Source organism: Pygoscelis adeliae, unplaced genomic scaffold, assembly GCF_000699105.1.
Source record: "Pygoscelis adeliae isolate BGI_AS28 unplaced genomic scaffold, ASM69910v1 Scaffold167, whole genome shotgun sequence".
Lineage (NCBI taxonomy): Eukaryota > Metazoa > Chordata > Aves > Sphenisciformes > Spheniscidae > Pygoscelis > Pygoscelis adeliae.
The window spans coordinates 4,461,252-4,475,529 of record NW_008825428.1 but is presented as its reverse complement, the minus strand read 5'-3'; positions in this window follow the sequence as shown (position 1 = coordinate 4,475,529).

The following is a 14,278-nucleotide window of genomic DNA, read 5'->3' as shown; positions in this document are numbered from 1 at the left end:
GACTCAACTGTTATGCTCCAAATAAATCATAATCACCAGTGTACTTTGCTCTTCATAGTCTATACGTCAAGGATAAAGAGAACAATTTTTTCCCTTTCAATGTAGCTGCATTGGTGTATTGCGTTTGTAGATTTTGTCTTTAAATTTGACATGAGCTGGCTAAGTGGCCAAATGTCAACTGTTTCAATCAGCTTCATTTGATGATTCCTCTTTGAAAAACTATTTATACGCATGCTTCTGGAACAGGTATCTTTGCTTTTTGTTTCTCAAGAGTTTTTTGTCAAGGGAAGCTGAGGATAAGGATGTAGAGAAAATCAGGGTTGTTTATGTTATAAAATGTGTGTACATCTCTAATTGGCTATCCAAGTAGAAAACGTTGCCTAAACGGAGATATTTAATATTTAGTGTTAAAACCGAATGTGCCTCATTTGGTCCACTCATTGGGCCTTATGTCTCATGCAGGGTACAAACTTTTCTTTTTTTTATGGGAAGGGAAAGATCCCAAGGCCACAGAGACTGGTAGAAAAATCCTATTGTCTTCTATGAATCTTGGACCAGGTCCTAAGTAGGTAGTTCTGATAGCCCCAGAGAGAAACTTGTTTTCACATGACTTGATGCATCATTCTCTGAAGCAATGTGCACAAATATTTTGGAAAAATTCTGCCATTCTTGAATGACTCCTGAATAATACTTGGAAATACAGTCTGTTAAAAGAGCTTCTGCTCTGCCTGAGCATAAAAATGGAGTGAACAATCTAAAAATAATTACTGATTCGATGGTATTTCTGACTTTTAAAAAATGTAATCACAAAAATTGCTTTATGGAAAAACATCAACTTTTAGGAAGAACTTAACTAATGAGAAAAATAGGTGAATGGGATAATCTACACATTAAAAGCATCTTTACAAGGTGCTTTGTGTGAGGTTTAGATGAATAAGCTATCAAGACAGCATAAAGGAAAGAAAAACTATCAGTTCAATATAGAAAATACAAGGTGATATTTTATGACTTTGGTTAACAGGAAATGAGTCTAGATGATTTAAATAGTCATATCTACCTTTAAAATCTCTGATTTATGAAAATCTTGTTTCTATGAAAACATATCATATTCAAAGTGAGATGTTCAGTGGGGCACATAGGGAAAAATGTGAAAGAGGTTTCTAATTTCAAATTAATGGATGTAACTGATCACCTGCAAGAATTACATCTTTTTATTCCAGTTTTCACTGACATAGGACTTGATCTTGTTTCTCATTAGTAGTGGGGAGTCAAATGTTTGTGCATCCTTAGAGGTAGTAGGAAAGGCTTGTTTTCTTTCCTCTGAATTGCAGCCAGATCCTGCACTATGAAGTTCATGAGATTTTCTGTTTATGAATGGCACGCTAGTGACACATTAAGGAGCAGCTGCTGAAGCAAGGGTAGATGTAATATACCCTTCTGACTGAGGCATGGCTGAGAAAACAGTTGAACCAGTAAATCGTATGGAAGAGTGACTCTATCCAATTTCCCCTTTTACTATTTTATCTTTTGAATTATATGTGATAGCAGAGTTTGTCACAGACTACCAGTGTGTTGCAGAGAACTCAGGACTTGAGAACTCAGTGGAATATAAAACAAATACAAGAACAATGAATAGAGCCAAAGACAGCAACAACTCCAGACAAATGGTTTACTCTTGTTTAATTGGCTATCCTTTAAAAAATATCCAGAGAAAGTTGTACATAGTGAGATCCATGTCTCCTAGTGATGTGGTGAAGTCAGTCATTACCTGAAAGGATTAAATTTTTCATTCACTTAATGAAATGACTGCCCACTCAACCACTTCATGAAAGAGCTAAAAGTTTCAGGGACTTTGTGAAAGACTAAAAATATCACCTATGTGTTGAAACAGATATCTAATCAAAAGGGCTCAAAAGGGACAACAAGTAAAGGTATTTTTGCTTTATACTTTTTCCCAAAGATAGCAACTGTACATCACTTCCCCAAAACCAACATTATCAATGTCATTTGCTAAGATAATTGGAGGATAATAATACCAATACTGATAATAAGAAGATCCTTGAAATATATTCTCTATTTGAGTTTTGTTTTGTGTGAAGACAGGGCCTCTTAAAACTCAGAGGGTAAAGGTGTGGCTGGGAGGACAGAAATATGACTATTCTTCTTAGAGTCAATCTTTCATACACTCAGGTCCATTATGGTTTTCTCTAGAATAATAAAAGTATTGGGTGACATACAAATCACCAAATATATTCAAAAGCTCAGTCCTTGTATTTGTGTTCACGGCCTAGATCCAAAAGTGTTTCCATTACATAGCCAGGGATAAAGAACCAACAAATTTGAACATATGGTGATCTTGAGGTAAAAGATTTCCAATTGCTGATATTTTACCTCCAGGATGAAGGGTCGACTTTAAATACCATGGACGTTAGAAAATAATCCCTGCATGGATAGAAAAATGATTGGGTTTCAGTCAAGAAAAAAATAACTACTACATATCAACATGATATAAATGAAAAGGAGAGGTAATAGAAGGCTTTATTGGAGGTAGATAAGAGGAGCTGAATTACTTGTGGCATTTACCCTCTGACATATCCAATGCCCCAAGCAGAGGAGGGACAAAATTGCACACACTTAGGCAATTCCAATAAAAACAAAAAGTTCATATTCTCATGCTCATATGTTGATACTCTTTCAGTGTTAACACAACTGTAGAAGAAATGTGCATGCAGACAAGCTTTCAAAGAATTAGCACTTATTGCCATAATTGAAAATGTTTTCTTTCATTGTTTTGCATTATTACATGCATGCATTTTCTTTTAGAAGTCTTTCCTCTTCTTCAGCTTTATTCATGTGTTGCTGACTTCCACAATAAGACACTTGATAATAATATCGTGCAGTGACACAAACTTATTTCTCTTAATATCCCAGTCAATAAGAACTTGCTGGGGACGCAAGTCAGAGTGATTAATAGCACACTACCCATAGAGGTTTCAACTGTTCATAGCAGCTATGTAATGGAATACTCGTAATACCAGGCTTTGCGGTGCGATTGAAACCATCACAGCAGTCATTTCATGACCTTCTTGAAACATTTTCTCATTTGAGAATGAACGGTTGCATGACTAACATATACTTTCTTAAAAACCATAACATGCACCTACAAATACATTCTTCTGAGGATCTTATAAGTCATTGAAATAAGTTGGAGCTGTTGCTGTGCTAAAAGAAAATCTATGGTCAGAATTTAAAAGGCAATTTTATCTAAGTTGGATCCTGTTTATGACCAAGATCATATGGACATAGCTGCTTACTATACCAGAAAATACACATAATAATTTTGTATACTGTCAGTTTCAGATTATTCATTGGTTTAAACAAATACATGAGAAGTCACTTAAAATGGGACTGAAATCCAAGGCCAAGTCAAACATAGACCTTTTTAACTTTGAAACTACATCTGAGTTATCTGTAGTGAAAAATTGGAAAAATAATGAAATTGTTTACAAACCTTCTTTTTCATAGTATTTTCCTTATATAGATTCTTTTCACTCCTGGAAAATCAGTTTAGTAGAAACTTTGGGATAAGGTCCTCATGCTTTGCGCAAACCTTCAACAATCATTCAAAATTCTTCACAATAAAAAACTGTTGAACCTTCCTGAAGTTTTTAACAAGCTGTCAACATCTGCAGAGTTGTATTTATGTTCCTTTTCACTCTGAACCATATCAGTGATATTCCTTGCTTCACAGTGAAAGACAAATTGTAATACAGTCCACAGAGGGCAAAAGAATCATAAAGACCTCATATGAGAAAGGGAATGACTTCTGAAATGAAAAAGGTACACAAAAACTTTTGGTAATGTATTTTGCTACCTGAAGTTCTTATATGGGTGGTCTAGATACCTCTGTACAATGATAGATATTGTTATGCTATAACACCAAGACAATATCTACCATATGTACCTTATAGACGTAGTATGAAAAGCTGAGGTACTTTTTAAATTTTAGAGTTCTTTTGATGGTCAGGACTGTAAATCAAGTATCAAGAAATTTTACTCAATTTGTGGCACGTGCATCCAATAGAGTCAAATAAGTACACTTCCACCACACACATACTTAATTCTGGTTAGCTAGATGACTTAATTAAGAATTCATTCTGCAATTTCAGATGTATTCTTAAGATTTTCTGAAGCTACTATATATTAATGATGAGCATATGACAACTCTGTCTTTCATGGACAGTTTTACCACAGTTAAAATAGTCTTGTATCAGTAATGAGAAGTGTCTGACTCTTCTCTTTTGGGATTTTGCTTTGTTTTTGACATATTAGAATCATTATAGTTGGAATGAGATTGGCATATGGGAAGTATTAGCAGAAAAACTATTTCAAAATGATAACTAAAGCTTTTATGCACAGTACTAAAATTTACTGCTGGATCTCAGTATGCTTAAAAACTGTTTCTTCTTCTCTGACACCTTTCATTATGTGCACATCAAAAATGTTGTACCTTTATCTTCTCTTCCATTTTTAGAAAAGCAGTATAATATGAATACAATAGTCAGATGATGTACAGTGACTGGTTTCCTAGGGCTACCTCAGTCAGATAGCAAATGTAATATAAATTTAAGACCATTTCACATCCTCGACAATCCCTAAAGAAACATACCTGTCAACCATGCCCACCTTATATGTGTGCCAGTCTTACCTTACTCCCCCCCAAAAAAAATCCCACAGCCAAGTTTGAATTTAATTTAATGCAGATTGTATTTTAATTTTTTTATAAAATCCACATAAGTCATAAAAGTCAGTTTTATCATTCTTCTGTTCAAAACCTGCTCTGGGTGTTATACCAGGGAATTAATTTTATGAAAAATCTCAAGGCATAATCTCTTCATTCCTCATAAAAAGGCATCACCTTTATACTCTGTTGCTACTAATTCTCATGGAATTTTTTATCTCTTGATACTAGCAAGCTGTATGTAATATGTGATTAGGACGTATGTTGGAAGTCTAATAGTAAGAGACAAGCTATGATTCAGACTGATAGGTCCCTATTTATTGTTCCTTGCCTTTCACTTCATGCCAATATTTTTCACAGTCTTATAGTACATACCCACATACTCTTTCACCTCCTATATCATGCATATGGGGTAAAACCTTTTTATTATAACTTACTATAAATTATTGTTAACTGTATTACAGATTCCAGAAATGTTTCATGTATATTAAATGGGTAATGTAACAGATTTTGTTCAGAATTCACCAGAACATTCTCAGTGAATATTACATATATATATATATGCTGTATATGAGTGCATTTCAAAGCTTTTCTTCCTGGTTGTCAATTCAAATAATGCCAAGGTTAGAAGTGACTTTAAAATGCTATGGAACATTTGGTTTTGGTTGCCTGCGTGAAGCAGATTTATGTAGCAGTCCTGCTTATGTTAGAAAGCAGATCATAGATCATATTGAGTGCAACTGGCATTAATTGGCAAACTTGGCAGTTTGATCAGAAAGGCTAAAAACTAAATGGGCAAAGGGATTGACCTCCTTTTCTAAGTTAACACCAAAACAGTCTGCTGAGCTAGTGCAGAGAAATCTGTTGACCCTATCCCTTTTCTATGGAGGGTTTTCTCCTCTGGGGCTGTCAATCCAGCCTTTTTCAGTAGCACTAAAACTACTAATAAATAAAAATGTAGAAACACATAGCAAAAGACTTGAAATGTCCACATTCCCAGAAGTATCTAGAAGGTCAGAGTCTAAATATTTACATCTGAAATGTATATGATAGAATAGTGTGGTATGGTGATATACTAGGTCTGTCATATATCCTCAGTGAACCTTCGTTTAGTAAAGCCTGTCCTGTCAGCTATATTTGGGAAGGGGAGATGGAGATGAGAGAACTTTTTCTTCAAAATTTCCTGTCATTTTTGTGGGAGAACATCAAAGAGCATACTAAAAGTTGGAAAATAATGAGTCAGTGTCTTGGTATTGCTAAGCCCTCCATTAGGCTTTTTAAACCTCTTCAGGAAATATATTACATTAATACTTTATTACTCCATCTTACTAGGAAAAAGACGGCTTCTGCCTCACAAAAGCCCCGTATCTACAACAGCCCTTTCCTAGCTATGGCACAGACATATCTCAGTAGAAAACTTTCAAAGGTGTGTGTGTTATATCTTAGTAACTAAGTTTGTACCTTGTAGCTTAGCACCCAGGTTTGGGGCTGATATTTTTATTTGGCATTTGGTTTGCAGATTTAGTTATCCTTGAGTATTTCCAGATCACAGTCTTTCTAGCCCATTATCTTATATTTATTCAATGGCTTTGTAGCATCTCTGATGAAAAGATGTAAATACATTTGTATTCCTAAATATTGTAATACTTATCTGTTCTTCTTTACTCTCCATAGGCATTATTAGCCCTGCAATTGCTGTGCGCTGCTGTTTGGGAAATCACCCTGGGAAAGCAAACACTGCAGATGAGTGACAGGCCTTTATCACCTTCTCCACCCCCTACCATCCAGCTGGCTGCTTAAGGGACTCCAAAATTTCTGCTTCAATGGATGGCAAATACCTTTGCAGCACTTGTGCTATGCCCTTGCTTACAGAAGAAATACAGGTGAAATTTGAAGATGTGGCTCTAATGCATTTACTGTCTTAATATGTTAATAATGTATGTTTTCTTTCACCAGTGAATGAAAAAGGAAAAAAAAATCTAAAAATCTTCACTTTGTGGAAGGCAGACCCTAGATCTAAGAAAATATCATATGCAAATTGGGGAGATTCAGAACAATTCCTTCCTGGCTCTGCAAATACAATCAGCAAAAATTCTTAAATAGTCAGAAGAGAAAAAGATGGCTGCAAAAACCATATGTGGTTTATTAGGCAATGTGCTGTTTGTAGCCTTTTGACCAGCCATGATAGGCATTCCTTTTTAATGTTTATTGATTATTCATTCAGTTTTATCCAAGAAAATATTTTATTCTAGAAATGCAAGTGAGCAATTTTAGTTCATGATTTGCTAATTTATTCATTCAGATTTATACACAGACTCTAAGCATTTTGTAGGCCTTTGCTTGGGCCTGTGGTTTATGCTATTTCCTGTTCTTTTTCATTTACATAATGTTTACTGCTAATGACTTGTAGAGCAGAACAACAAACTGCCTTACCTCAGTATAAATTGGAATTCTATTAGATTACAACAGGTAGGGATCCGGTCCAGGAATTTAATGTCAAACAGTATAATGTGGATGCTTTCTTGGGCTAAAGGTACTACATATTTTTAGAAGAAAAAGTAGGATTTTCTGCACTAGTACTCCATGTGTTACATTTCCTGTATAATTCTTTGAGCTTCACTGAATATTACAATCCCAGTAAACTTTGGGTCATTGACTTCAAAGCTACAAGGAAAGATTACTTTATTAAAATTTGCTATTTTAACCATTATAAATCAATATTTGCCCACATATCCTATACTATCATATCATCATGTCTGAAATATATATAAAAAGTCTTCTATACACAAACTACCTTTGGTGGGCTGCAAGAAGTTACAAGCATAATGCAAACCACAGAGCAAGCCAGGCCATATTCCAAGGTAGTAATATAACCTTTCCCTCTTTTCAAAATCCCCTGATGCATGACTTTACAGGGAGCATGTTGGTCACTACTTCAAGGAGCTGTGTCTGTCCATAGGATGTATATAATATTGGAACTGTTGTCTCATCTGTGAAGATGACATTTGGGAATTTTATTTCCCTCAAGGCATCTGTTGGCCTTTTGCAACATTTTCTTTTTATTGATGTCTCTAATCGAATGCAAGTGCATATTGAAAAGATGGTTTTATTGCATCAACATTGCTTCCTTTATTCTGAGTGGTTCATTTATATATATATATATATATATACTTTCTCATCTTTTTTGGTGCTCTGCAGAGTCTCATATTCTGATTTTCTGTATCTCTTGCTGGCCATAAAAACCTTCTTTGCACATCTTGATGATAATCATACTAAACTTTTTGATAGGTAATTAGTGATCAAAACTGTGATTAGCATTTAAGTTGTCTTAGGCAGCTTATTTAAACATTTTTGAACCTGGAATGAAGGAAAGAAAGTAAGAAAGAAAGAAAACACAGCAGATTGTAAGATGGAGGGGAAAATAAAAAAAGATCCTTTAACTATATAAAGTTATACACGTGTGTGTTTATATATATACTGTCACTACTGGACCTCTGTCTTCCTCAGCCAGAGAGGGCTGTTGGTAGCATTTTTGTTCATGTGAGTGCTCATGTCTGTGATCTGTGTGGCCGGGTGTGTATATATGGGGTGTATATGGGTGCTCCGTGTGTACATGCCTGCTGGGAACTCACCCTCACTGCTGGTTGGACATGGGGTCACGGAGCTGCAGCAGCCTTGCCTCTCTTGAGTTGTTGAGTCCAGCATGATTCATTTTCCTCCAACTGTGTTGATGATGATGATGACAATGATGACAATAATAATAATAATAAATAATAATAATAATAAATAGTAATAATAAATGTAGTAGAAGATATACTATTTCTTGGCAAACATGTTCCAGTTTAAAGAAAGCCATGACAAAACCTTTGAAGGTGGAAACGGTCACTCGCAGTCATTGTCGGAGGTATGACATGGAAGAGATTGGAGAAGATCAGAAGAGGGGAAGAGTTTCTGATTTTTTACCTAAAATTACGATAAATGTGTCAGTTCCAGTACTTGAAAAGTCCTTGTGAGAGGGAACCAGAAAAAGACAAGCAGTGTGTGGCCTATGCCTTGGCACGCTCTAATGTTTGCGTGTCCAGCTGCCCTGCTGGAGCCTCGTCTGTACTGTGGTCAGCGTTCAGCACATGTAGATACACCTACCTTTGTGCTTAGCTCAGGAACTGAGATCCTAGCAGTCACTCTGATGCACGTTTCACACAAACCAGCCTGAAATCCTCTGAGCGTAGGAAGTATGATCAAAGTCCATGCTGTTCTTTCACTAATATGAACACCAGTCAAAACTAGCTTGATTAAAGGTATCCCAGGTACATCTGTGAGGCAACTAGGCAACCACTCTAAGTGCAGTAGTAATACCCTAACTTCGGTAGCCTGAGGGATATAAGCGAAGCAAAATTTTTAAGAAGTAATAGCTTTTATTAGGTATAGTTGGAATATGTGAGCAAGCCTTTGGGCAAGCTTTTGCTCTCTTGTCAAGCTGCAGCTTAGCAAATTTATTCGGGTTTATGCTTCTTGATGGAACAGATTGAGCAATGAGGTAGGGTACCTTTGGGCAACAACTATACTGCCAGAGAGCTGAGATCTCTTGGAGATCCCCCATCTTTCTGCTACCTGCCTAGCTCTGCAGTAGCACAGAGCTGTGCAAAAGAATTAAAGCTGTGTGGAGGACCTGAGACAGTTTCCTTGTGGCACCTTTGAGGGCTCAGAATTCAGAGCTCTTATCACCATGTGTCTCTGCTCAGTGTTGATGTACCCAGCTGTTTACTGTTGGCATACTATTTTCTAGCATAAGATAAGGACCGAAAATGGAACACCCTTCCAAAAACGTACTACAAGAATCATTTCATGTTGTACGTGTCAATGTGAATATGACAGACATAGGACTAAATAGCTCACTGGAGACTTTTATTTACATATTAAAAAAAGAAGAATTGTAGTCATAACAATCCTAACAGAACTTTAAGAAAGATATTGTAACTTGTCTTTAAAATTCTTGATATTTTATATACTATTTGAATTGTCTCAAAGGAATGTTTTCCTTTCAGCTGCTTCCTCCAAATGTCAAATATTGTACTAATTAACAATTTTCACACAAAAATTGTAGAAGGTTTTATGCTCCTCATGACTTTTAAAATATTATTTAATTTACTTCTCATCATTGATACAGTTCTCTGGACAGATCAAACCAGTTTTTAAGAGAACTGTTAGATTCAAAACTGTTCGTCATAAAATATTGTGATGAAGGCTGATTAGTGTATAAATCCAATGCCAAATAATCTGTAAAGTTGAAAATATTTAATGATAATATGTTGAAATCTGTTTTGGTCTACCAAATGCAGTACTGTTTACAGAAGAGTTAGTCTGAGATACCGAGAATCCCTTCCTTTTTTTTTTGAAGCTCCTGAATTATACTCATTTGTCTGTTTGCCTGCTTGCCTATCAAAAATCTTTATTATAAAATTAAAACTGTTTCTGTTTGTCCTCCTGCCTATTTTCCCTGATTAGCCTGAAGGTTTTTTCTGAGCAGTAATACAATTAACAATATTTAAAATCATTCTGATGCATATTTCTGTTGATTTTTATTTTTTTACTTGCAAATGAAAAACGTAATGATTGCTGCATTTTTGGGGGTATAAAATTAAAGAATATACAGTTTGAATGCTTCTTAATTTTCTCATGCTTAGATTGTACTACATACTAAACAAAAGAGTGTGGATTCATAGGTTGAGCATGCTGTAAGCTTTGGGTGCACTGTTAACTGACATTAGTGAATTAATTAATCGAGAGGGTAGCAGTATGGCAAATGGGGTATGAGTAGGAACTCCAACAGGATTTGACCTACAGGGGGCTCTCTCTATCCTGTCTAATTGGAAGTGGAAGCTATCAGTCAGTTTTGAATATGCTAGGAGACATGGAGTATTAGATAAGGATAAAGGAGCCTTCAGGCTCATGAAGTCATGGTATAGTTATGCAAATTTTCCATTATGTAGTTATATATATTGTCCCATTATATAGTTAACCAAATTTTCCTTTAGCAAGTTGCTTCTGTCCCATAGCAGAATTTAAAATGGTAAATGAAGTATGGTAAACCTGAAGCCTTGTAATCCATCTGTGGGTTGCTGATGTGAATGTTGTTCCCCTATCTTGCCTTCATGTGTGTTTCCTGAACTCAGCTGGGTAATGTGATCTTTATGTAGAGAAGCATGGAATTCACTAAAATGAGTAAGACAAACAGACATTATCATTTCTCCGGATAGGTACATCTTTTTGAAACAATTTCAGACTAGAACAGTCTATCGAGTTTTGTTCTATCAAACATAGCAAAATAAAACAGCTGATTGCAATACTGCTATCAAAATTCTACTAATAAAAATATGTGTATATATGAATTGTGTTAAAATAAGCTTTTTCTTCTATGTTCTTGCAGGATATCTTAATGATTTTAGCTAAATGAAACTGGCAGCAATCAAGACATATTCCCCGTATACCTAAGTAGATTGTAAGCATTTATTTTCAAGGTGTGGTATTACAGTATGGCCTAGGAAAATAGTAATGTTCTCGTGGGATTTTGATGAAGGTTGTGTTGTTGTTCCTCCAAATTCTTTATATATCTATTTTGAGGAAATGCTAAGAAAGTCAAGCTTAGCATCTTTCCTTTTCTGTTCTGATTGAAATTTCTTACTGAATTTGATCTTTTGCATTTCTAATAGAATCATGACGGTCATTAATAACTTCACATTTTTTCAAAACTGTCACCACACAGGGAGGTTAATTACCTTTGGTGAAGATGAAAAGGTATGAAAAGAACAAGGTTGCCAACAAAGCTGAATCTACAAAACACTGACAAACCAGCTTTGTTAAAACTTCACAACTCTGCAATATATGTTTCTATAAAATTTTAATGTTAATAGATCTACTTTAGATAGTGATTTAAATGTAATCTAATGAAGAATCTTTAGGACATGCATATCAGATGCTCAGCAGAATGCAGGAAGCTACAAATTAATGACACTAACTGGATTCAAGGGCAGGTGAAAGTAAGTTTTATTTTCACCTCACCTGACTTTGCCTTCAAACAATATTGGGTGAGGTTAACTGTCAATTGAAAAGGATTCTGGGCAGAACTTTCTCAATGATTCATAAATTTTTTGTACTGCAGAATCTAAACAACATCATGAATGCAGTCTACAGAATCATCTGCTCTTATTAGGAACATCTAAAGTTGCTTACTTTAAAAAAAAAAAAAGTATTAGAAAATGGCTTACAAGTTGAACATAGCAAAATGGTGTTCACTCATGAAAGCTGGAAGTTCCGAAGCAGTGTGGTCCTTGTTACTGACCACAGCTGTACCCTTCCAGGTTCTCCTCTTGTCCTCCCAAGAGGGTGAACTGTTCAAAATATGTGTGTCTTTTCCCAGCTTAAAAAACACTTTTCCTTAGACATTGGTGTAATACTAATGGCACAGGAACACAGAACTGGAAGGTCAATGTGCCTGATGAACTTAGTCCTTGTCACTCGCAGAAACTATATCTTTTATTCCCATTAGTAACTAAGAAAGCTCTATCAGTTGGGCTTTTTAGTCAACTTATCCAGTTTGTGTGCTGCTTCAGAATTTGCCTGTTGTGTTGTCTAGCAAACTCTCCCTAATCTGCTGTGGAAATATATTCAGAATCCATCCATAGTCACTCGCTGACATAGCACTTCATTTAAATAATTGGGTTTCGTCTCTCTGATGTATTTCTAGTCTCTTCTTCTCCCTGCCTTTCCTTCTGTCTTCATCTTGACTTCTCTGTGATAGGCTTACGAGTAACTCGTCTATTTTACTCATGTAACATTGGATCTCTTTTTCTTGTGGTGCTAGTAGCTCATCCCTCTGGTCTTGTCAGTTTCAGCCATTATCCTCAGGTCTTTTTTCTCTTTTTTTCTTTTGTAATATTGTTAATTATCTGGTTCTTCATTCTCCAGTCCTACATGTCATCCATTTCTTTCTGCATTCTTTTCTGTATTGACAGGATCTCTTAACTTGGTCATCAGAGTTCCTCTATTTTCTGTGTCAGCATCTTCAATGGAAATAACAAACAAGATCACCCCAGCTGATCCTTCAAAAAAACTGCTATTGATCTTACTCCAGCTTTACACTTTCCCTAACAGCAATAACCATTACCAGCTTCTTCTTCCTGGAGATGTTACACATCTTGTTGAATTCCTTTGTTAATCATTAACTTCTTGGATTGTAACTAACAGAATTGTGCATATACTATACATACGTATGTAAAATCCAGGCATCCAAAGGCTTTCAATCAGCCCATTTAATTCTATAAATTTACAAAACAATACTGCATTTTGAAAATATAATGTAATCTTTTTCATTTTTTTTTTCACATCTGTGCTTAGATGAAGCACATCTTTCAAACAACACATGATAAATTCCTTCCCTAATGTTAGAACCTCAGGTTTTATATTATTTTCAATCATGAGAGCTAGAGATTTGGGCTGAAGTTCTGACTTTATTGTAATTAATATCAGCATATCCAGTAAAATCAGTAGGAGCAGATTTTTACCCTTACTCTTAGGTTATTTTAGATGAAAACTGAATTTTTCATATTATATTTGGAACAAGGAGCTAAGTTATTTTAAATTTCGTATGCCAGGAAGCTCATGAGGGAGGGACAGGATATAGGATATTAACATCACTGTGGATCTTCACTTTTTTCAAAGTTTTAAGTTTATTAGTTCGAAGTACACAAGGCCAGAAGGCGTCATTACATCATCTAGTCTGTCGTATTGTATATCACAGGCCATTACATTTTATATAACCTCCACTAAGCTTGATAATCTGCATTTGAATAAGGATCATTGGCTAATACTTGTCTTCCAGGAAATATAATGTTCACTAAAAGACACCAGAAGACAGAAAATCTATCACTTTCTTTGTTGCTTGTTACCAAGGTTAATAAGCTCACTATTGAAATAAATTGTGCTTTACTTCTAATTTGAATTTTTCTGACTTCAGCATCTAGGCATTGATTCTTATTACGCCTTTCTGTTCTAGACTAAAGTGCCCTATAATATCTATATTTTTCCCCATGAAAATCAGGAACTCATTTTCTTTAGGTATTCTGTGTCTTCATGCTGCAGTCATGCTGAATGCATGTCTGCCAAAATTAGATCAAAATACTGTTGTGCAAAACTGCTTTCTTTTTTTAGCAGAGATTTGGTTTGCAGTGGATTTCTGAAATGCCTGCAACTATTTTTTGCATCTTCTGAGTTGTGTGTTAGCTTGTAATAAGACCATGATGAGAAAGCCATACTCCAATCTCTTTTTTTTTCCCCAAGAGTTTGACATGTTAACTCCTCATTCTGTCATCCCACTGTTGTGTTTCGAGCTGTTCTCACAGAATTCTATACCTCTCCTTTACAAAGAGAGCAGCAAAATGATTTCTTGGTAAGAACATAGCTTGATTTTGAAAGTGAATGTGATATATTATAAAGTCTCTTGAGCCAGTAATGTTAGTGCCTTGAAATAACCCATATAAA